The following is a 25,693-nucleotide window of genomic DNA, read 5'->3' on the forward strand; positions in this document are numbered from 1 at the left end:
CTTTATCAGTTTCTAAAGGGAAGGGTTATTGGTTCCGTACCCTTGACTGATCATTTGCCTTGCGTGATTTCATTTTCTGAATTGGTTTAGTTACAGCTTAGTGTTTGTTTCCTTTCAAGTCATTAGAACGCTATACTACCGAGCACTACTTGGACAGAACAGCCTCGGATTGAGTTACTCCTTGAAAGATTGACTTAATAATGTGGAATAATTGGTGGTGTGAGAGACCCTAGTTATCGCTCTACAACCATCACAAGGCTGCTCCTTTCAATGTAGAGGGAAACAATTTTAATTTTTGGGGGTCGGTGGCATAATCATACCCCTGACACAATACATCAAACTCAAACAGAAATGCGTCTGGATCTTCTGATGTCAGCCCATGAAAGGTAGGAATATTTTGGAGAGGGATGGCTTTCATAGGTGCATTGACTGCTATGTCAATGATGGGATACTACAAGGTGGAGGTCTGAGGTGTTTGTGGGTTGTTGGCTAATTGATCAAATATGTGCCAATACCCTTCTAGGATCTCTAGAGAGTTATTCCTAGGATGACTAGAAGGGGTGGGAATGAGCTTACCAGCACTTCCCTGGTATGGGATAATGACCATTCCTTGCTAAACTACTACCTGAGGGGATCTTGGCTCCTCTGTTTCGCCTGCTTCTTCTTGAGTGAACTTAACGACACTCCCTCTATCTAGGATGTTGAGTGTTCCTGGTTGAATTATTACCTGGGGGCATCTTGGCTCCTCTGTTTCCCCTGTTTCTCCTCCTCCTTCACGAAGATTACTAGAATTCCCTTCTTATAAAGAAATTGGGTGAGAATTTTCAATCTCTTGAAAACTTTGCTCAGTCTTTTATGTTTTTTTGTGGACCTCAGCAAAGGTTATAGATGGTGAGCCTGTGGCCCGAAGGGAGCCAGTAGGTTGTCTGAAAGCAACTTTTCTAGGACCTACTGATGGCTGAGATTCGACTTTCTTTATGATGTCGTCTATGAAAGTTGATTGTCCAAGGGTCACCGGTCCCTTAGCTTTGTCGGGTTTGGGTAGTGGAATTGCATTATTTTTAATTTTTTTATTCTAAGTCATACACACAATTCAAATATTTACTTCTACCCTAAGTTCTTAACAATTTTGCTGGAAATGGGGTGGGGGAGCAGGAATTTTACATGCTCTGTACTCAGGTTTTTACCTTTCGTTTTTAATACCCAATTCTCTCCCAATAGACAAGCAGCAAATACCTATTTCAGATTTCTGTAATTGTGCTGAATAGCGGGTGGGGGAGCAAGCACTTTACTTGCTCGTTACATAGGTTCTTACCTTCCATTTTCAAAACCCAATTCCTCTCCAACAACAATTATCAAATGTACACTACTCCTCAGAAATGGCTACACTCTCCCTGGCAATGGCGCCAAAATGTTGAGTGATAAAAGGTGTATTTTTAACTCCTAATTATCTTCACATTAATTATCAATCCAGGAAAGTCTTTCATTTCAAGAGTGTACACAGTATGTGGCGCTATTTAACTCAGAGAGTAGTGTTTCTAAATTCCAGTATATTTCTTTCAAATAAAAGAGTAAATGGATGTAGCAACTAAATTCTAATTGCAACTAAAAGAAAACTCAATCATCTAATGAAACTAAAGTAGACATTCATCAAAGTAACGATAATCATCAGTCGATAATACAGTAGTAATAACTCATTCCTCTTTTAACTGATTTATTCTCAATCAACACAATTCTTAATATAAGCAGAAAATTATCTCAATCTAAGAGCTTCGATAGCAGTAGTAAATACTCTTTATAGTAGATGATCTCAAAACAGAATGGTTAACCAAATAACTAGATCTAAAATAACAATAAACTATATCAATGATATTACTGCAAAATATATGAACAAAACAATTCCATTGAGATTGGAAAATAGGAAATAGCAAAGCGATATAATTGTAGAAAGTAGAAATTTAATCAAACCATCACACTGCAAGAATCATAAATGCATGATACAGGAACAGCAAGTGAATCCACCAAGGCCGGGCCCTTAGTCGCCAATGACCACTGCCAGATTACTTCAGGATATGCGAAGGAACAACAACTGTTTTACATGTTAATCATTGCATAAGCATTACAGTAAGTTCGTGCTCTGTTTCAACAGCGAGAATCAGTGACAAACGTTACAATTTCTCAATAGTAATTCTCCCCCTTTCTGCTTACAATTGTTGCCTTTTATAATGGGAAAGAGGTAAGAAGATAAATAGTAAAAGCGATCTCTCAGAATCTCTTGATCCTGAGGGATTCGCATAATTTTCCAAGTTTAGACATTTTTCCCTCCTTGCGCTGATCCTGTTGATTTGCTTTTGGATGTATCTGTAACTGCCGCATCCTTCCTTATCTTGCTGCTTTCTTGGTGTTCCTTGGCTAGGGAACAACAATTATCCCTTTTCATATTTTTCCTACATAAAGAAGGATACGATCAGCTAAATTGTAATTACAGATGATTTCCTCATTCTTACCATAATCCTTTGATATATTAACATTTTAGGATATAAAAGGGATATAACTAAAGGAAAAGGATGATGAAATAAATAACATATGCATACCTTTTCCATGACTCAACAGTGACATTCAACAAAGGGCTTGAAAATGCATTGACCAAGGTTTTAAATGCTCAATCAAGTGATTGGGACCTACACATACTTGGAGTATTGTGGGCTTATCGAACAACATGCAAAAATCTGCCAGGAGAAACCCCTTTTAGGCTTTTCCATGGTGTGGAAGCCATAATTCCTATGGAATACATCATGCCTAGTCTACGCATAGCAACACTCACACGTATGACGGATCATGAAGCCCTAGAAAAGAGGCTCGCATAGCTGGATGAGCTCGAAGAAGAAATATTTTTGGCGAGGTTTTACCAACAGTGCAAAAGTAGCACGAAATGGCATGGCATGATCGACACATCAAGCTACGCAAATTTAAGGTAAACAATCTGGTTTTTTTGTATGATAGTAAGTTTGATAAATTCTGGAGGAGCAGTACAACTGGTCAAGTTAAATGGAGAACCCTTGCTAGGAAAGGTGAATGGCATTCGCTTGAAGCCATACACGGCGGTTCAACCATGTGACTAAATGAAAGTAGCACAGCCTTAGCGCTCTAAGTAGCTGAAAGAAGGCACAGGACTATAAAATACACTACCCGAGTTGGGGAGCTACGCAATCTAAGGACTGCGCGAAGTAGGGAAGTGTCACGGGGTCCACGACAACGCGAAGGTAGTTTCACTACTTGTAGAAATAGTGCGCAGGTCCACCAGAAAGTGACCGTTAAAGTCATTGTTCATGATTTGATGGTCGGATTGTGGCCAAATGGAGGGGGCAGTAGGAATTTAAGGCAAAATTTATGGATTAGATTCTTGAAAGTCTACCACCAGTCTAGTATTAATGGGCCGAATGTGGGGAGAACGGTCAAATTTGAAATAAAAAACCCCTATAAATCATAGGTGGTTGTCCAGCGAAAAACACTTGCATTTGAAAATTCAGTTTTTGTGCTATCAGGTGTGTATGGACTATGTGAATTTTGAGGCTTTGAGAGCATGTTTAGCATTTGAGAGATTGCTATAGGAGACGCAGGATCTCCTGAATAGAATGATGTTGAAACCCGAGGAAGATGCGCAGGAAATTGAGGTAGTAGACGCTACCCCAGAGAGTGCTGAAGTGGTAGTCGAAGTCCCTAAATCACCCAGGACACCAAGACCAAATAAGGATAAGAAAAATATTCTACCAGTGTGCATCTCACTAAGAAATCCATAGAGGACAAAGCTCACTTTGCAGGAAAAGGGGAAGGCCATTAATCTGGAGGTCGACGAGGAAGAATCTAAAGAAATCCTTGCAGAGGAGGAGGATTTGGAACTGGAAGTTGAAACCCAGGGTGCGAACCCTATTACCAGGTTTCCAAAATATGTTCCTCCATGTAAGGGCAAAGACAGGGTGCCAAAGGACATAGACGAGAGGAAGAGCTCCCTATAAACTCTGTTTCTCCCAGATGACATTGTTTTTTAGGGGCCACACTTAGGGTGGGTTCTTGTAATAAAGTTTGAAGATTGGGACCTCACAAATCATGAGAAATTCCTAAATTTAGCGACTAAGTAGTTAATGTGTTGATAGGTTGAAATGATTGCTAGAACGATCAAATTAGAGCCATGGAAATGGCTCAAGGGTGTAGAGAAATCCAGGCTTCTCAACCTGCTCTGGGTACTGCATTACCACCGCGCCCTAGTGACCATCTTCATCATCAGGCAACTGCTTTGCTTGGTGCATGATGGGTGTTTGTGGCTGGAGGAGTCCATTCCCATCACAGACCACTTGATCCATCGGATCACATGGTTGCCTTACTCAGAGGAGGATCCAGCCAATATATCATAAGGAAAAGGTGGTGAGTTGGTCCTCGTAGAAGCCATGAAGAAGAAATTCAAGTTGGAGAAGAAGAAGTGGGGATATGCCATCTCCAACATTAACAACCCTGCAGTCAAGGTATCAATGCAAATATTAGTAGGGAAGGTTATGCAGAAGTGTCGTGCGGATGAGGTGCCCACACCTGTGATTGCACTAGCAGCCTAATGCATTGAAGGAGTCCATTTCAACTAGGCGAATTATCTATGCGGCGAGTTCCTTGCGAACTGTCACGAGGCACAGGAGCAGGGCAATACGTTCCACTACGTATGGCTCTTGTTGTCAATTATACTAATGGCATGGGATCTGCTAGAAGACAGCCAATTCCCTTCGGTCTCACCGAACCTTCTAGATGCAGTGAAGTATGCTTCTCTGTGGGCGACCAAGGACACACAACACATAAAAGAAAGCAAGATCTTTTGGATCTTGATGGAGATGAGTATCCAGATGGGGATAGTTATCACCCACATTATACGCTCATTTGTAGAGCTTTACAAAGTTCAAAGTGGATTTTCACCATGTCTTATCAAGACGCGGAAGGACCCCATGAAGACATGGCATAGCTTACCTTACCTAGAAATAGATGATGTTATGTTTGTAGTCCTTGAGTCTTGGCCACCGAAGTGGCGTGCTGCAACAGGCTCCATGGTGGAAATGGACAAGTCCACCATGCAATGTAAGAAGGAAGAAACAAAGCTTAGAAGGGTGCAGCTAGATGAGAAGCACATAAAAAAGGAAGCAGAGGCTAAGACCCAGGTAGCGCGTGATGCCACGAAATTGGTAGAATAGTAGGAGACAGGAGGAGAAGAGCGCGAAGGACAGAAGTCACCTTCGCCCGATGCTGAGGCAAAAATAGAGGAACTGACAGAACAAGGTGGCACGTACCCACAGATGATGTCCACCCAATTCAAGCCTCAATGACTACAAGAGAAGGTAGTGTCACGAAAGAAAATCAAGGCTTCAAAGACATCCTTGGACCCAATCACCCTCACTGAGAGGGATTTGCATGATATTAGAGAAATGGTAATGGAAGTCACTGTGGAGGGCCTCCACCAGTTAGAAGAGTAGCAACAGTTGGTATTAGGGGCTCTCCGGATAGAGCTACAGGAGTTGCATGCTCACACTCCATAAGCTAGCACAATGTCCATCAGCCTCGTAGTCGGCACTTCAGTTGCCACAGATATATTATGCACAAGGGTAACCAACATGATACTACTACCAGATGGGGCACTTACTACAGAAAATGAGGCTGAAAGGTCCATGGTCAGCAACGTGAAATGGGTAGGATTGAATATGGCCCTGCTCCCTCCAGAGACGCTCCACATCTTGCAGGATGGAGTCACCGCAGAACTTAGGGCCCAGGAGAGTCGCGCTTTGCAGGTGATGAGCGAGCAATGCATCAATATCAAGCAGTTGGGCTTGTAATGCAATGAGGCAGTGGAACAGAATAAGAAAATCATGCAAGTGGTGGAGGAAGCCTGCCAAATGGTCCCGGAGTTCGACATTTAGGTAGAAGAACCGATTGAGGCATGCGTCCATAGGTTTTCCACAGGGGTGCACGACACTTAGATAGAGATGACTAGGATTCAGCTGGAGTTGAACCTACAGATCACAAAATTGTAGTTGAGGTCTCAGCATTCAACTCTGCCAGAAGTTAGGGAACAACGTTCCACCATTGTTACAACAGCAATAGTAGCGGTCGATAGTGTAGTATCAGACTGCACACGACTTTTTGAACAGTCATTCAAGGTCCTGACCACCCTACAGGAGGACTCGAATGTAGAGCACCTAGAGACAGAGGTGCGTGAGCTACAACAAAGATATGACAAGGTCAAAGGGACTATGCAGATGGTTGCCCTTACACATAGGCTCGCATGGATGCAGGAGGCAAAGACGCTTAAGGAACAGTTGGATGTTGCTCGGGATAAAGAAGTGGTCCTAAAAGTGTGCCTATAACCATGGTTAGATGAGGCATATATGATCACAGCTTCCATTGAAGGAAACCTCGTGATATTGTAGGCAACTCAGCAGAAGATTCAAGGTGGCAGTTCAATGGCAGTCACTGAGCAGAGAGTGGAAGAAGTCCAGCAGGTGGCCGCTCAATGCGTTGCTGAGTTTGTGGTCATCGAAATGGAGTTGGGAGGTCTTCGTGCTAAGATCTCTGCACCTGCAGAGTGACTCGAGGGTGAGTCACGATGTTTGTGTTTGGGGCCTATTGGGCACGGGATCCCGCATGGATAGTTTTGGAGCTAAAAGCCCATATTTTGGTCAAATTTTGTAATCTAGGTGTAAAGACTCTACATTTTGTGGTCACAGAGTGGTAGGTGTTAAAGATTCATAGGGTTGTCCACCCTTATTTTGGAAATGTAATGTCAGCTGTAAAAGATCTACCCATGGTCCGCAGACCATGGGATTGTATAAAAGGAGCTAAGCTCTAAGTAGTTAATAGGATAACACGATGAAGAGAATCATAGCTTTAGAGAAAGAAGTCTAAGTCTTGGGTTGTAGCATAGGTAGAGGTTCTGCAGCTGAGTGCACAGACCCCTGCAGCTGAGTGTGTAGGGCGAGTTGAGTCTATAATCGTTCGGAATTATCAATAAAGAAAAGTCATTCTGCAGATTCTGTGTATTTTTTCAATTAATCGGTTTGAATATCTTGTGTATGAATTTCCTTGTTTATGCTTATATGGTGCGTGAATGACTATAGTTAAATTGAATAATAGAACTCAAACACAAAAATCTTCTTATGTGGTGATAACATTAAGTATTTGACAAGATAAGCAAATAACTTAGGATAATAGAGGAATCTACACAGCACGTTGCTATAGCAGCATGAAAGTACCTGAGTTGTGGGTTAAAGCTGCGCAAAGGTCGATCGTGTACTTTCGCGAAGGTATTGAAAGACAGAATAGAGGGTTTGTCTTACAAGCCCTAGAGGGAGATCAGTTGTGCGAAGGTAGGGATAGAAGAGATAAAATGACATCAAAACCCTCTCAAGGGTGCGGAAACTTGGTTCCAACATCCCCCCATACTTCTTTGGGTGAGACTTCAGTCCACACTCTGTGAGTTGATGCTGAAAGGGCTAGTAGTCTAGGGATTTGTTTGGCTAATTAATGTTGAACCTGGGTCAGACCCCTCAAGCCAACACTTTTTCAACAAAAATCCTTAATGATAGTTCCAAGTAGATACATTAGTTTTGAATGTTCTACATTTCATTTCTATTTGTGTAAAATAGTTTAACATATTTGTAAAAATATCTCGAGATTTTTATCAATATATTTTAGTTTATAATTTGTATAAATACTTCATCATTTGAAGTAGGAAAGGGTTGGGGTTTGTACGAAGAAATCTACCAACATTTTTGATCCTATGGTTTTGGTCCGTGGTTTTGCATCTAAAGTATTGAACCCAGGTTTTGGGTCCCTAATTTTGGATCTCTATGGTTTTGGACCATGGTTTGAGTAAGGCCTAGACTATAAAAAGGAAAGGAGATCATTTGGCTGGAGCAACTAATATGTTGAATATCTTGAGATGACAAAGATCTGAAATACTGGTGATAGGTTGGTGAGCTATAGTTATACCTGAATCAAGGAGAAACCTGAGCATTACAAGATGGATCTACTGATGGGTCGAGATCCCTTTGGTGCATGATAAAATCTATAAATCTAATAATCTGGGGTATAATTGAAGTCTGATAAATTATCTATACCCGCAGGTTTGACACAGTGCAGGCGCGGATACCCGCAGGCTCGACACAGCGCAAGCGTGGATACCCGCAAGTTCGACACAGCGCAGGTGCAGATACCCGCAGGTTTGATACAGCGGAGGTGCAGATACCCACAGGTTAAAGAAGTCAATACTACAGATGTACACAGGTTTCTATTGGTGAAGTTGCGGACTTTTTCTTGAAATATGTTTTAGCTGCTTTTGTCTATTATTGCAGTGTTCAGGGTTCTGAATTGGCGTCTGGTTACTGGTACTGTGTTCTAAGAAGTTATTGATTTAGTATTTGTACAAGGAAGTTGGTTGATTGCAGATCTATTTGATGTTTGATTGATATTCATGGATCCAGTTTGAAAATTTATGAAACGTGGTCCCTGGAAGAAAAGAGAAGTCTTCTATAGGTCAGCACCTACGTACTAGTACCTCAGCTAGTACAAGAGCTAAGGGGGTTGTAGCTCCCTTCCAAAAGAATCTGGAGAACGAGAGAAGGTTGTAGCCTTTTGCAAGTTGAAGCCTGCGTACTGGTATAAGACTACACTAGTACAAAATCATTGTAAAAAGAAGTTTCTAATTGAAATAAGAAGAGACATATTGCAGCAGGTGGTTTTCACCCACATTGGGTTTCCACCTTATATCTTGTGTTCTTTTGTGTGACTGTCTGCTCTACTTTTCTGTTCCTGCTTACTTTTATATGATTTTGACACACAGATTAATGATCAACATCTGAAGAATAAATTAAATTACAAGTCTGGGAGGTATACGAAAGTTTCACTAGTCAGATCTGCAAATATTTGTATAAATTGAAAAAGAATTTGATAATACTGATTCACCCCCCCCCCCCTCTCAGTATTATTTCCAACAATTGGTATCAGAGTAGGTCCTTCAGGAAAAGCTTGATCGCTTGAAGGAAGATCTATCATCATGAGCAACTACGAAAAGGAAGCATCTATCAAGCCACCGATTTTTGATGGGAGAAACTTTGTCTATTAGAAGGTAAGAATCACGGCCTATCTTCAATCTCTTGGTACAGAAGTTTGGGATATTGTGGAAACATGATACACATTTCCATCAGCAACTCCTACAGATGCAGCTGGTAAGAAGCAGTATGAAATAAATGCAAAAGTTGTCAATACTCTATTAGGAAGTCAATCTCAATCAGAATTCGTCAAGGTTATGCAGCTCAACAGCGTAAAAGAAATATGGGACAAGATCGTTCTGAGCTATGAAGGAGATGAACAGGTAAAACGAGAAAAATTACAAAGTCTTAGAATTCAATATGAAAGTCTCAGAATGCATAATGATGAAAGTGTGGCTAGATATTTCCTACATATAGATGAGATCGTAAACTGTATGAAAAACTTGTGTGAAGAAATAAAAGTTGTTTTGGTTGAAAAGGTTCTAAGATCTTTGTCTCCTAAGTTTGATTCAAAAGTTTCTGCCATAGAAGAAAAGCAGAATCTACAGAGCCTTACCATGTCACAGCTGCACGAAATTCTAACTGCTTACGAAATGAGAAAAGGAGGACCATCAGACAGGAGAGAAGTTGCATTCAAGGCTTCAGGAAAAGGAGATTACTATGAGTCAGGACTTATGTCAGAAGAAGAGGAAGAATCAAATTTTGTCAAGAACTTTCAATGGGGAACTGGAAGATTCAGAGGTAAGCTGCCTTTCAAATGCTTTGCTTGTGGAAGAGTCGGTCATTATGCTACAAAATGTCCTCATAAAGATAAACTAGACAAAGATAAGGAACCTGTTAGATGGAACAGAAAACAGAATGTAAATAAGAAGAGCTATTACACGAATGAAGACAGTGATGGATTGTCAAATAGTGATGGGGATGAACAAGGAAATGATGATAGACTTTTGATGGCTTTTGAAGATGATGATTTCTTGGATGCTATAAATGAAGAAGGTCTTTATGAAGAAATTTCTAAACTTAAAGTTTGTTTAGAGGAAAAGAATATGATTATAGATACTCTAACATTCCAACTTGCTGAAAAGGATAAACACAATGAAGAGTTAGAATGTGAAATTGTGGGACTTAGAAAAGAAATTGAGAAAACAAAAGCCCTTAATCTCATATTTGCTAAAGGATCTAAAACTCTAGATGAGATTATCAAAGTGTAGCGTTCTCCTCTAATCAAGAATGGTCTCGGATATTCCGAAGAAGCATCTCAAGCTCAGAAGCAAGCACAGAAGCCATCCACCTCCAAAAGTTATCTTGATGCAGCAAGGAGAAGTGAACAAGTTGACAATCGACAGCAAAATCATAATGTAGATCACCAGGTAAATCAGGGACAATTTGCTTCAAGAATGATCAAAGATTATCAAGTAAATCAGGGGAAATCTACGTCAAGAAGCCTCAACTAACCACAGGTAAATCATTGGAAACTACAATCATATGGTAGATTTGATAATCGCAGGGATTTCTTCAATGGCCAATGTTTCTCTTGTCATAGCTTTGGTCATAAAGCTTCTCAATGTGTTGCCTACAAGACCATCATGACTAGGGAAGCTCAAAAACAAAGGAGTATGACAGGAATCATGAAAGAACCTATAATAAATTCTCTGCTCTTGAAAATGAACTAGAATGTTCTATCTGTAACAACTTCGGTCATGAAGATTCTAAATGCAGAAGCAGGTTTCAGCAAACAACTCAGAAGGAGCAAGCCTCATTGAGTTCCAAAGCATGGAAAAAGAAATAAACGCAACCGGAAAGATGTGGGATAGACTTATATGCAGAAGGACAGGAAAATCAATGGTACATCGACAATGGATGCTCGAAACATATAACAGGTAATAAAGAAAAACTTCATTCATATAGTGCCTTAGAAAAGGAAAAGAAGGTCTCATTTGGAAATGACACTCCTGCATTCATAAAAGGTAAAGGCTCTATTCGTTTGAAAGAAAAGGTCAAGGCTGGTAATGTTATGTATGTTGATGGCTTAAAGCATAATCTATTGAGTGTCAGTCAGATGTGTGATCGAGGAACTGAGGTAATATTTCGATCAAATGGATGTATTGTTCGTGAGCTTGATACAGGAAAGACAGTGATCAGAGGCATAAGAAGTCCAAAAAACTTATACGTACTCAAGGAAGAACAACAACAATGCTATTTAAGCAAGAATGATGAACACTGGCTATGGCACAGAAGACTGGGGCATATTAGCTTCTCTCTAATAAGGAAAGCATGCAAATATTAGGCAGTTCGTGATCTTCCTGACATCAGAATTCCAGACAATACAATATGCAAATCATGTCAATTTGGTAAGAAAACCAGAACTAATTTCCCTGAGAAGGAAGGATCAACTAGCAGGCCACTTGAACTTGTTCACACCAATATATGTGGTCCAACTACGAAGAGGTCACCTCGAGGAGAAGATTATTTCATATTGTTCATTGACAACTTTTCAAGGATGTGTTGGATAGGACTCATGAATTATAAAGATGAAGCTTTCAAAAAGTTCAAGTCATTCAAAGCCTTGGTTGAAAACGAATCAGATCGCAGAATCAAATTCCTCAGATCTGATCGAGCAGGGGAATTTACCTCAGATGAATTTTTCGATTTTTGTGAAGAACATGGAATAAGAAGGGAAGTTTCTACTGCAAGGACTCCTCAGCAAAATGGAGTAGTGGAAAGGATGAACAGAACGGTTCAACAAATGGCTCGTGCTATGCTTGATGAGTTTGGAACTCCCGCAACCTTCTGGGGTGAAGTTGCATTTGCCGATGTTACTATTCTCAACAAGACAAACGTCCGGGTAAACAACACTCAGACTCCTCTTGAACTTTGGTACGGTAAGACTCCCACGGTAAAATACTTCAAAATTTTTGGAAGCAAATGCTACATTAAAAGGACTGATGAAAATCTTGGCAAGTTTGAACCTAGAGTAGATGAAGGCATTTTACTTGGCTACTCTCCCCACATCAAAGCTTACAAATGTTACAATAAAAGACTTGGTAAAATTGTTGAAAGTATTGTTGTAGTGGTTGATGAAGAAGGAAACACCCCTAGGCAGGTAAAATCTAAAGATTTTGAAGATGGTGAAGACTATCCGTCAACATCAAATCAGATTCATGACGAAGAAGAGACCCATGAGGCACTAGAAGAACAAATAAGGATAGAAGAAAAGAATCCATCCAGATACGTTCAGAAGAATCATCCAAAATCTCAAATTCTGGGGTAGAAAGAGGCAGGTGTACAAACAAGAAGAACCATTTCAGAAGCTTCAAGCTATCTAGCATTGCTCTCCTCCACTGAACCGCAGAACGTAAGAGAGGCTTGCAAAGATGAATGCTTGGTCAAGGCCATGGAAGAAGAACTCAAGCAGATTGAAAAGAATAACACTTGGGAGTTGGTTCCTAGACCAAAAGATAAGAATGTCACAGGGACAAAATGGATTTTCAAAAATAAACTGAATGAAATGGGGATGTGGTTAGAAACAAGGAAAGACTTGTTTGTAAAGGATATGCACAACAAGAAGGAATAGACTTTGAAGAAACTTTTGCTCCAGTTGCTAGACTTGAGGCCATAAGAATGTTCCTTGCTCTCTCTAGATTTCAGAAGTTCAAAGTATTTCAGATGGACGTAAAATCTGCCTTTCTGAATGGAGACTTAAATGAAGAAGTATATATTGAACAACCATATGGGTTTATTCTTGGAAATGATCCAAAACTTGTATGCATACTCAAAAAGGCTCTCTATGGCCTTAAACAGGCTCCAAGGGCGTGATATTATCGGTTGAATAAGTACCTCCATCAACAAGGTTTTATAAAAGGGTCAACTGATAGCAATCTATATATAAAAATTGACAATGATAAGTTGCTGATACTTGTGTATGTTGATGATATCATCTTTGGTAGCAACGAAGAAGACATGAGTCAAAATTTTGCCTTGGTGATGCAAAAAGAGTTTGAAATGTCCATGCTTGGTGAGCTCACATAATTTCTTGGTTTACAAGTCCAACAAAACAAAGATGGCATTTTTCTATCACAAAATAAATATCTCAAGCAGATCTTGAAGAAATATGGGATGGAGGATTCAAAACCAGTATGTACCCCTATGGTGACAGGATGCAGCCTCAGCGCAAATGATGAATTGGTAGTTGTACGTCAACCAACCTATAGATCCATTATTGGTAGTCTGCTCTATCTAACAGGTACCCGACCAGACATTATGCATGTAGTGGGAATAGTTGAATGGTTTCAGGCAAATCCAAAGGAAACTCATCTTCAAGCAGTTAAGAGAATCTTCAAGTATCTTCAAGGAACTCAAAACTATGGCTTATGGTATCCTAGAGGTACAGATCTCACACTTCATGCATACACTGATGCAGATTGGGCGGGAAGCGTGGATGATAGGAAAAGCACTAGTGGTGGTGCATTCTTCATGGGTCCTAGATTAGTATCTTGGTTCAGCAAGAAACAAAGCTCTATTGCATTATCTACAGCTGAACCAGAATATGTAGCTACTGCATCTTGCTGCACACAACTCCTTTGGATGATGCAAACATTTCAAGATCTTCAAATCACCTGCACTCCACCTATCTCTATTTTCTGTGACAATACAAGTGCAATCAGTATTTCAAAGAATCTTGTCATGCATTCAAAGACTAAGCACATACCGATCAAGTATCATTTTCTCCGAGAACAAGTGCTTGAACAAAAGGTCAAATTGGAGTATGTTCCCTCTAAGGAACAAGTTGCTAATATTCTCACCAAACCACTGCCCAGGGAGACCTTTGAATACCTCAGACAAAAGCTGGGGGTAATTGATGCATCATCTTGCTGTTGAATCTTGTCTGTTTTCAGAGATTGTTGGTTGTACACGAGTTTCATATGGGGTATACGCGTACATACGCTGGTTTATGTGGGTACAATCGACTTGAAGAAAAGCAAGGATGAGAAGAGTCTGATATGGGTCTGTCAGAGACAATCTGGCACAGGTTCAGGGGGAGCATATATTCTTCTAATAATGCATTATTGGCATTATCATAGAAGATCTTGGTTCAATTCTTCAGTTGTTTTGATTTCAGGAGGAGCAAGTGCAGAAGGAGAACATGGATACTGATCTGAATAATGATTGACAGATGTTGCTAATATTTTGTCTCTATCTTTCTTTTGTCAAGGTCATGTAATGGCCTATGTTGGTTGCCCCACTATGCTTGGGATGGATAATGTAATATGCTTGGGAGTCGTATGTATGAGTCTTTGGTGATAGGAAGGTCAGTTATGATGTATAAAGTCATATTTCTTTTGTAGAACATCTTCGTGCAGATCTTGCCTATATGTCAGGGGGAGCTTGGAAAACATAGCAGAGCAGAGATTTCAGCATGTACTTAGGGGGAGCATAACCCTTTGCCCTTGATGTCAAAGGGGGAGAAAAGACTTTGAGTGACTTTGGGTTGCCATCAAGTCGAAAGGGGGAGATTTTTGGCATTTTGACATAGGTTTGGCTCGATGACATAAGTTTTGTCCTTGATGGCAACTCACTCAAATAGCAAATCACAAGTTCAGGCTCACAAAATAGTAGAAAATGAGATACCTGTAGGTTCCTGTTCACAAAGTTGAGGACATATGCAGGTGCGCCGAACAAAAGCTGCAGACATCTACGCAGGTGCTCTGAACAAAAAGTGCAGACATAAAGTACACGCACTTTCATGCAGAGAAAAGCACACACGTGGGAAATATTATGGTTGGACCATGGTATTTAGTCCGACATTTTTGATCCTATGGTTTTGGTCTGTGGTTTTGCATCTAAAGTATTGAACCCAGGTTTTGGGTCCCTAGTTTTGGATCTCTATGGTTTTGGACCGTGGTTTGAGTAAGGCCTAGACTATAAAAAGGAAAGGATATCATTTGGCTGGAGCAACTAATATGTTGAATATCTTGAGATGACAAAGATCTGAAATACTGATGATCGGTTGGTGAGTTATAGCTGGACCTGAATCAAGGAGAAACCTGAGCATTACAAGACGGATCTACTGATGGGTCAAGATCTCTTTGGCACATGATCAGATCTGTAAATCTGATAATCTGGGGTATAATTGAAGTCTGATAAATTATCTATACCTGCGGGTTTGACACAGCGCAGGTGCGGATACCCGCAGGCTTGACACAGAGCAGGCGCGGATACCCACAGGTTCAACATAGCGTAGGTGCGGATACCTGAAAGTTCGACACAACGGACATGCGGATACCCACAGGTTAAAGAAGTCAATACTGCAGATGTACGCAAGTTTCTATTGGTGAAGTTGCAGAATTTTTCTTGAAATATGTTTCAGCTGCTTTTGTCTATTACTATAGTGTTCAGGGTTCTGAATTGGTGTCTGGTTACTGATATTGTGTTCTGAGAAGTTATTGATTCAGTATTTGTATAAGGAAGTTGGTTGATTGCAGATCTATTTGATGTTTGATTCATATTCATGGATCCAGTTTGAAAATTTATGAAATGTGGTCCCTGGAAGAAAAGAGAAGTCTTCTGTAGGTTAGCAGCTACGTACTAGTACCTCAACTAGTACAAGAGCTAAGGGGGTTGTAGCTCCCTTCCAGAAGAATCTGGAGAATGGGAGAAGGTTGTATCCTTCTGCAGGTTGAAGCCTGCATACTGGTATAAGACTGCACCAATACATAATCATTGTAAAAAGAAGTTTCTAATTGAAAGAAGATAGAGACATATTGCAGTAGGTGGTTTTCACCCACATTGGGTTTCCACCTTATATCTTGTGTTCTTTTGTGTGACTGTTTGCTCTACTTTTCTGTTCCTGCTTACTGTTATATGATTCTGACACACAGATTAATGGTCAACATCTGAAGAATAAATTAAATTATAAGTCTGGGAGGTATACGCAAGTTTCATTAGTCAGATCTGCAAATCTTTGTATAAATTGAAAAAGAATTTGATAATACTGATTCATCCCCCCTCTCAGTATTATTTCCAACAGGCATTTCGAGGGTCATAAAATGGTGGCAGTACTATAGAAGTATTTCTATTAGCCAAATCTTCGACAGGATGTTGGGAAGTACAACAGATCCTTCATTACCTGCGCCATTGCCAAACCGACCATCAAGAAGCAAGGCCTCTATACTCTGTTGCCTACCCCTAATCAACCTTGGGAATCCATCTCCATGGATTAGATGTCGTTCCTTCCTTCTACTAAGTATGGAAATGACTGTGTTTTTGTGTTCATCGATAGATTTTCAAAGATGACCATTATGGCGGCCTGCAAGAAGAAGATTATGGCAGAAGCCACTACTAAACTCTTCTTCGAACGAGTGTGGGTACACTTTGGGATCCCATAGTCTATAATCTCATATCAGGACAATAGTTTCCTCAGTACATTTTGGTTCAGTCTCTGGTCGATGCCGGACACCAAGCTAACTACATCCACAGCTTTCCATCCTCAAACTGATGGCCAGATAGAGGTCGTCAACAGGATGATCGTACACATTCTACGCTTGTAAAACTCAAATCATCCACGCACATGGGATGAGAGCCTCCCCTATGTCCATCACAGCTATAACCAGTCTCTCCACAACTCGACTGGCCACAACCCTTTTTAGGTGGGCTAGGGATTCCAGCCACTATGTCCCATTGATGTGGCCATACCATTTGCAGCTACTCAAGTAGGTTCATCTCATGTCCCGTCCAAAGCTAATAAGGAAAACAACTTCATTCAGAACATCCAACATATCGCCAATAGGTCCAAGACATTCTAGAGAAATAAAATTCCAAACACAAATAGAGACATGATCAACATCAGGTGCCACATAAGTTTCAGGTGGGCGGAAAAGTCTAGTTGCATTTGTAGAAGGAATGCCTTACTGGATCCTATTTGTTATCAGGAAATCTAGTTTCCATTCAAAGCTGCTAGTCCCACTAAGATGGGTAGCTATCTTAGAAACAAACAAACCAAAGTTACTTGTGTTTTCCTTTATGAGAGATAGATGAGAGAGAAGCAAAGAGTACCAACCTCAGTCTTTCGCTTGGCTCCTTGCTTGTTTCCTCCCTACTTTGACAGAGCTTCGCCACTCTTTCCTCCCTTGTCCCACTTCAAAGAATGCCTGTAGAGTCAAAGCAGCATAATACCATCAAAGCATAAAGATCTATAACCATAAACAATATAGGATTAGATGTATATTAACCATACAAATGCATATACCATTACAAGATTCAGAAATATACAAGAATATGGAGGAAAACTCAAATAGCTTTATTGATAGAAGTTGTACAAGAGAGGATTACAACCAAGTTGTCTGATCCTATGCCATCCTCCTAGCATGAAAGCCCTCTTCACCTCATGAAAAGCTAGATCACCCAACAATACAATTTTGCACAGAGAAACCAACAACACTTCCTTGCAAAATACAAAATTCCAGCCTCTGGATCTCTAGGATGAGGGATCCATATATAGATATTTGCAGGTGGGTGAGTCAGCTTCTGGGATTTTGATTAGTGTCATTTCTCTGATAGTTCTTGGTTCCACTTGGAGATTTCATGATCTCTTACTCATCCTTGGGCAAATTCAGAGAGGCAAGTGTCAAATGAGTAGTTTCTAGAAGATTCTCTGGGTTTCCACCTAGAAAACTGCCTCTACCATTTGTCTTCTCTCACTCATCGCACCCTACAGAAGGGGTTTTCAGTATGCATCGCACTTTTTACATGTGACAGGTGAGATGCATCACACCCTCAACACTGAGCAGTCTGTATGGTCTAGTTTTGACTAGCTCTGAGTAGTTTTTTAAGGAGAACTTCTGGGAGATGATGTAATCAGCTGACTTTGTTCCTTTAGGATATGAAACAACACATTTAGGGCTTAGAAGCCCTTGGTTTATGGACATATTAGATTGGGGTTGTAGTGCCCAAATATGTCTATAACACTATCAGAAACTCAGACATCTCTTATATGGTCCTTACACCATTGCCAAGGTTGTGGGAGACATTTCATTTAAGCTCAGCGTTCCGTCATTCCTTGGCCTGCACCTAGTGTTCAATTTGGACCACCTTCAACCATACTTGCCACCATTGCTAGACACATCAGACATTGTAGAACAACTCACACCTACATAGTTAAATCCAGATTGCATGGAACAAGCTACAGCTGATTGGACCATGGACATGCATATCAAAAACACTTGACAGCAAAGGATCCAACTATGTTGAATTCTCAAATCATGCCAACTCCTTCACCAAGGCAAGTGGCTCACTAGGGACCAAGTTCAACAAAATTTTCCTCATCTCATGGAGGAACTCAACGTAATGAGGACCATTACTTCCTAAAGGGGGAGGAATGATCCAGGTGGATATTGGTGGCCATCTACCTATTCCACTTGGACCCCCACAATTCTTTATTTTAGTATTTTAGTTTCCTTATTTGTAGCACAATTTACTATTTTGGGAAGTTTTTCAGGTCCTGAACTTTCGGAGCCGTTTTGAGGCCCTAAACAATGTTTTTGGAAAAACGGGACCAACATGGGTCTTACATTGATGTCGATATTTTAAAAGTTGTATCCCTCGAATAGATATTTCTAACGATCTATTGTGCACGTCAAATGGATATCGTATGCCAAAGTTACGACCCTAGGAATTTGATTTACCAATTTACCCAAACGGGGCCCATAGTTTGGCGCTTCATCTCCTAGGGTTAGGTTTTTGGATGTTTAGGGATTTCCATTGTTTCTCAACAATAAATAGTCCTTTTAGCATCATTGTAACATAGTTTAGAGGCATGTAGCCGCCACATCTCTTCTCATAGATAAGCTACCATTGCCCGAGCTAGTCTTATCTCCATTCCATTTGTAAGCATATTTTAGTATTTGATATTAATGAAATGAAGTGTTACTTCTACTGCATCTTTGTATTTATGGTTATATCTGAAATTTGTTGTGTTCCTGTTTAAATCCAGATCAGTAGTATTTGAGCGGTTTGTTCTTTCTCTGTTTTTCTTTGCATGTCCCCAACGAGGTCAAGATATAAGGAGTTAGGGCTCGATCTAGTTGAACCTTTGCAAGATCAGCCTCGCAAACCCTAACGGCCACCCATGGGGGCAGAAAAGAAAGATGAGGGGTTAGGAGATCCTAACAAAATATTGCTTGAGGAGGCCCTCAAGAAACAAAGAAACGCAATGATGGATAAATTTGCCCAGATCCTTCAACGGTTGCCCACCGGTGGCGCATCCACATCCAACAGCCACTTTGGAGGCTCCACTCCTTTTAAGGTACAAGTAAACTTTAAAATTCCCATATTTGAGGGTCAAATAGATGTAGGTGCCATAGATAAATGGTTAAATTTGCTAGAAGGATATTTTTATGTTTATGAGTTTTCCAGCCAAGAAAATATTACTTTTTCTCTTCTCAAATGCATACCCCATGTCAAGGATTGGTGGGAAACCTACTGTGAGCAGAAGGATGAAAGTATGACCTCACTATTTTAAGCCATACCCACTTGGACTTCATTCCTGGATGTCATGAAGGAGCAGTACTACCCTAACGGGAACTATGAGGATAAATACATAAAGTGGACAACGCTGCGGCAGGGAAGGGGCTGAGATGTGTCGTGTTGTCTCTTAGGAAACCAATTTCTTGGCTATGGAGAAATTGTGCCTAAGACATTAAAGTTTGATTATGCATGTCACTCGTTAGTATAAAGTGTCTTTATCTTAAGGAGTATGAAGATCATTATTTTTAAAACCCTTGACATATAGGTGACATGAAAATTTCAAGATGCCATTTGATGCTAAATACAAATGTTGTGTGAAGAATACTTAGAAAGATTAGAGACAATATGTTGTATTTAACAGAAACTATTATCTTTAACTTAGAGAAAATACAAAGAAAAGAACTTTAATTTCAAGATGCCATTTGATGTTGAATACAAATGCTGTGTGAAGAATACTTAGAAAGATTAGAGACAATATGTTGTATTTAACATAAATTATTATTTTTAACTTACAGGAAATACATAGAAAGGAGCTTTAAACATGGGAGCGCTATTTTAAGGAAATTTAACTTCATTCACAGAAGTAAAGAAAGACCAGCTGCTTCGTTACCATATTTAAAGAGAGAAAGAGATAAAATGACACATAACAGAGAGATTACAAATCATACTCAGCACCGTATGGAAAACTCCTGATTCTTTCATTAGTCACCAATTCATCAAGTACAAAATTATGTAGTCTTCAAATTCCCAAGACTCGAACCCTTTTTCCTTAATTTTCCCTCTTTTTATATATCATGAGACAACTGGTAACTACCAAAAACTGTTGAATTACTTAACTACTTTCTAACTGCCTAAAGTAAAAAGTCATTTCAAAATATTACATTGGAGGGTAAAAGACACCTCACTTTCTTAGAAAATCAAATAACATAAAGTGAAATCAAATCAAATTATGATTGATTGTTGCTGGTCACTATTCGGATTGTTGGTTTGAGGAGATGGCCCTACTGATGAATCTTTTGTCTATTCTATCATCCACACTTTGCATCTTCTCCACAATGGTACATTTGGCTTTGTTGCTTCCTCCAGTTTGTTTAATTCCATTCTGAACGTTGTGATCCTACTATAAGTAGGCTTGTCTATAAACAAAGTCTTTACCATCCACAAAAGTTTAAAATCCTTATTCAGATAATTCACAATAGTTGCTCCTTTTAGTACTGTTGTCTTTTCATGGGTGCCATCAATCTTACTTTTTGCTTCCACTAGCAAAGTCTCATATGATTCCCATCTAGAAAATTTCCTTGTAAATCCCAGCAAGAGGGGAGCCCAACCCTAACTCTTTTATCAAACAGAATATTGAACCTGGAAACTACTTCTTTTATTTCATTCATCTTCTTCTCAGCAGTGTTTCTGTAGAAATTTTTAATAAACATCTTATTGAAATCCATTGCGCACATTGTTTTGTCCATAAGGTCATGTTCTTTTAGCTCTGCATCAGACTTAGAGTTGATAAAATCTATCATTCTTTTTGTAAACTTGGATCTCTATAACAATTTTTGCATATCTTACATAAACAAACTTTCCATGTCCCTGACAATAGCTTTCTCAACAAACACAATGACAAGGAATTCCCAGATATTCTTGATGACTTTGATAATTTCATCCCAGAGAATTTCCCTAGCTTGGATTAAAGACATATTGCCTTTCATTCTCTCCTTTAACCTTGTAATCTCCTCTTCAACCCTTTGGAAGTCTTCCCTATATTTCTTGGCATTTTCCTTCTCCGTTCTAGCCTCCTCATCACTCAAGTTTAATAATTTACAAACTATCTCCATATCCCTTTGTGCTTTTTTCAGATCATGCTCAACCATCTTTAATTTTGTACCCAATTGCATCACCTATGCCACTGGATCCTCTGTATTGGTTGGCATCACTACTGTGCAGACATGAATGTCTACTTGTTTCTGTAGCTTGGCCAATGATTCCTTAAGCACATAAACCTCTTCAGTCTTCTGCAAAACATCTTATAAAAGCTTCTCCTTTTCATTTTCAACTTGAGCAATAGGGTGCTCACCTATAGGGAGATTCAACTTCTTTCTCAAGATTCCAATCTTAGACTTAGCAAATTGCAATAGTTTTTTGTATTGCAGGTTGATCTTGGTGATTCAACTTCTTTCTCAAGATTCTAATCTTAGACATAGAAAATTGCAATAGTTTTTGTATTGCAGGTTGATCATCAAGATTGACTCCTATCTTCACAATAATCTTCTTTAATTCATCCACCTGAGCATTTAGAGCTCTGGAATTAGCTTTCTCTAGCTTCAATTGCTTGATCACTTTGTGCAACATTTTCTCTGCTTTAATAGCAGCTACATTTGTTTTATGTAAATCATTGACAATCAATTGCCAAGTCTGCATGTTCAAATTGATTTTGTCAAGCATGGGGAGTTTTTGAGTATCAACCATCAAATTGATAGTTTTAAGGTTACTAGAGGATCCAACTAACATCTCTGTGGGATGAGAGAGTGCAATTTTAAGTTGGCCCCTTTCTAAATCCATAACAGACAATAACCTAGTTTGCTCAGAAATGATTTGAGACTCAGCCTAAGCCTCCATATTCAACTTTATTTTCTAGTTTCTTTTAGCTATCTGGGAAAACATGCTCTGAATAAGAGAAACTTTCTCATGAACAAGCTCACTGGAGGATGGAGAAGCTGGTGCACCCTCTGTTTCTCCCAATTGAATTATTAAACCAGGTTGTGCTGAAGACATTACATCCAATAGTTTAGTACTCTTTTTTGTTTCTGGCTCTTCTTCATCAAGATCAATGACTTCCTCTCTAGCTCTTTTTGCACCTTTTTTTTGAAATACTAGGGGTTTCAATCTCTGCCCCTTTGGTGTTCAGTGAACCTCCATTTTCCATTTTCTCAACCTCTGGCCTAATTTCATGTACAAAAACTGAATATCCATTTTTTGTCCTCCTCTTATAAATGATCTTATGTGGGTCATAAGCCCACTCCACAACCTGTAAAAGACACATATCACCTAATAATTTTTCAACCTCTTGGGCAGCCTGCCTTGTGTTCACAATGAAAGGTCCCACTATTCTAGGAAACTTAAAGAGATAACCCTTTTTCATTGGGACAAAATGAACTTGATCCACATTCAAGCTTTGTCTAATCAACTCAAGAGCAAAGAGTCTCATTGGCACAAATTTTGGTAGTCTATATGGTTTGACTGAGGCCTCATAAAGCCTAATTTCTACATGCTCTTGAAATATAAACCAATCTCCACATCTTACATCTTTGCTAAATTGAAGAAATTCTTGAGCCTTGGGAAGAAATGTTGGTGGCAAGGTCCCATTCAAAATCTTGTAGACTACTCGAAGAAATAAAGAGGTAAACTCAAACAAGCCACCATCTTCCGGATCACCCCTCACCAAGTCTGTCCAAAACACCACTGACTATTTCTTTTTATTTATGTCTAACATGTTTAACCCCAAATTGGAAAAATGCTCAACATTCTAGTATAAGAACAAATAAGTGATAACTGAAGGAAATTTAAATGAACCAGTGAGTGACAAAGTCATGAATTGAGTGTTAATGGTGTCCACCCAAAATTATGGAATATCTAATACCACTTATAGCTTCATCATCATGGTGAAAAATCCCAAAACTACTTTATCAACCTGTCTGGAGTCTTCCCTCCCCGGAATTTTAGAAATGACTTGAAAAATTGGTCTTATATCTACTGCAAATATATCTAAAGAAAAAAAAAATTCATCAAGGGAGAACTGTCCAAGTTTGGGAGCCAAGAAGGATAAAGAATAAGAGGACTCCTAGGATGATAGGTTTTCATAATATGATATTAAAGATTCTTCAGTAAGAGTGACATAAGTTCTAGACACAGGGTAATTGAAATCTTGGTGGATTAACTGAGAAGTTACCTGGAAGACACTTTCTCCTAACTGATTCACGAAAAAACATTGCTTAGGGTACACCACTAAATGAATTCTGCAAACAAGTGGGTTTTTGGGACAAAAGCTACTAAAACACCTGACATGACCATTGGCATGAATACAAGGGACTTCTCATGGTTCAGAATGACTTCTTGATACAGAGGAAGATGCTTAATTATACAGAAAGTGTTAGAAATATCATGCTCAATGTCCATCAGAGGGGTATAGATGAAAGAAGAGGAACTTACTTGTTTGGCCATGATGTATTTGAATGACAGTTGCTGACCTATAATGTTGAACTGGAGGTGAAAGCTAATATGCTAGCACTGCTCGTATAAAAAACAAGTGACTAATATGACAGAGTTTCATTTTTTCCTTTATAAATGGTAAGTAAAACGGAGGGAAAAAGGGAATCATGTAACGAATTAATGAAGTGACAGAGATTAGGTGATAGAGTACGAAGGGTGAGCTGCACATAAATGAATAGGAGCGGATGATGGCGTGGAGGATGTGAGGTGGAGAGAAACATTGATGGGTGGCCCATCGTGGGGGTAGGGGGTGTACGGGATGCTGATCAAAGATAAACCATTGCAGCAATCACTGGTCATCAATCTCCATCAACCGTACTAACGTCGGGGTCAACTGCGAGGGTTGAGCTGTGAATTATAACCCACGCTCGTTGTTCCCCCACAGAGCACTTTACCAACCTCCTTTGCCGATATTTGATTGTGCTTCTCATAAACGCTCGGGCTTTAGCAGATGAATTGGGCCCACTTTCATAATACCTTAAATTCCGCCGATAGTGAAAGTTGAACTAATATTTTAAGATTTCAAACTTTCTTTTGATTTTTCAAAACTTAAACATAATATTTCATTTTTTTGGATTTTGAATAATATTAAAAACTAAAATGACAGAATAAGCTACAACATGCCAGAGTTTACCAATTTTTTTCATATCCTTCACACGAAGTTGAGTATCAAGGATTCTTAGAAACATTTGGTACTAAAGTACCACAGTTTCCTACATAGGTACATCCAAGATGACATGGAGTTCCTAGACGTCACCTCGCTCGGCACGGCGTACCGATACGTCATCAAGATAGAGTAGAATTTTAAACAAAAGAAGCGAGACTTTGGATCTGTGAATCCGAAGCAAGGGAAAGGTGCCCCCAAGCCACAAGAAATGAACAACACCGTGAAACCAAAGAAGGACATGAGAAAGTGGTGTGATTTCCATAAGAGCTCCACTCACATCATAAGTGAGTGTCGGGCCAAGTAGTCATTGGTGTCGAGCTAAAGGCTTCAAAATCATATGCATGTTCTGACTTTGAGCCAGAACCTAGAAATGGGAATGAAAAAGGGAAGCAGATTATCGATGTGGATCCCAATGCCACCATTGCCACCACGAAGATACAGAAGGAGGAACCTGAAGATCCAGAGGAGGAGGAGTGGCTCTTCCACTCCCAGATGTGGGTAAAGGGTTCCCCGCTACAGTTCATTGTCAATAGCAGGATCCAAAAGAACCTCATTTTGGCAAAGGTCTTGAAGAGGTTGGGCTTACTGACCACAATACACCAACAACCGTAAACCATCAAGTGGCTTCACCAAGGATGGGATCTTCGTGTGAGCCAATAGTGCCGCATTCCATACAACATCAAGCCCTTCACGAATGAGATATTATGTGACGTTTCTTCCCTTAATGTTTGTGATGTATTATTAGGCCAACCATACTTGTGGAAGCAACATGTTATGTATGAGTCAAGGCTTCACGTTGTTATTGTTAATTTGGAAATAAGTTGTACAGGATACCAGAGGTAGACCCGCCTGCCACCATCTCTTTGGTTACTGTAAAAAAAAATGTAGTAAGCTCATTTCTAAAACTGGGAAATTTTTTTCCCTGATGATAGGCCCTCAAGAAAAAAAGAAGATGGTATCCATGACCTCCACATAGGGCCCCTATGCACAACAACAACAGATGGACAAGGTCATGAAGGAGTATGAGGACATATTCACCTCCCCCGCAGGGCTGTCTCTGCATTGTCATGTCAAGCACTACATCGATTTGACCCAAGGTGTGTCATTGCCAATGGACCAATCTATCGGTGCTCCATTCTAGAGAACGATGAAATCAAGAGGCAAA

Source organism: Pinus tabuliformis, chromosome 3_1, assembly GCF_031772625.1.
Source record: "Pinus tabuliformis cultivar Carrire ecotype Pingquan chromosome 3_1, CPIR1, whole genome shotgun sequence".
In the NCBI taxonomy this organism is placed as follows: Eukaryota; Viridiplantae; Streptophyta; class Pinopsida; order Pinales; family Pinaceae; genus Pinus; species Pinus tabuliformis.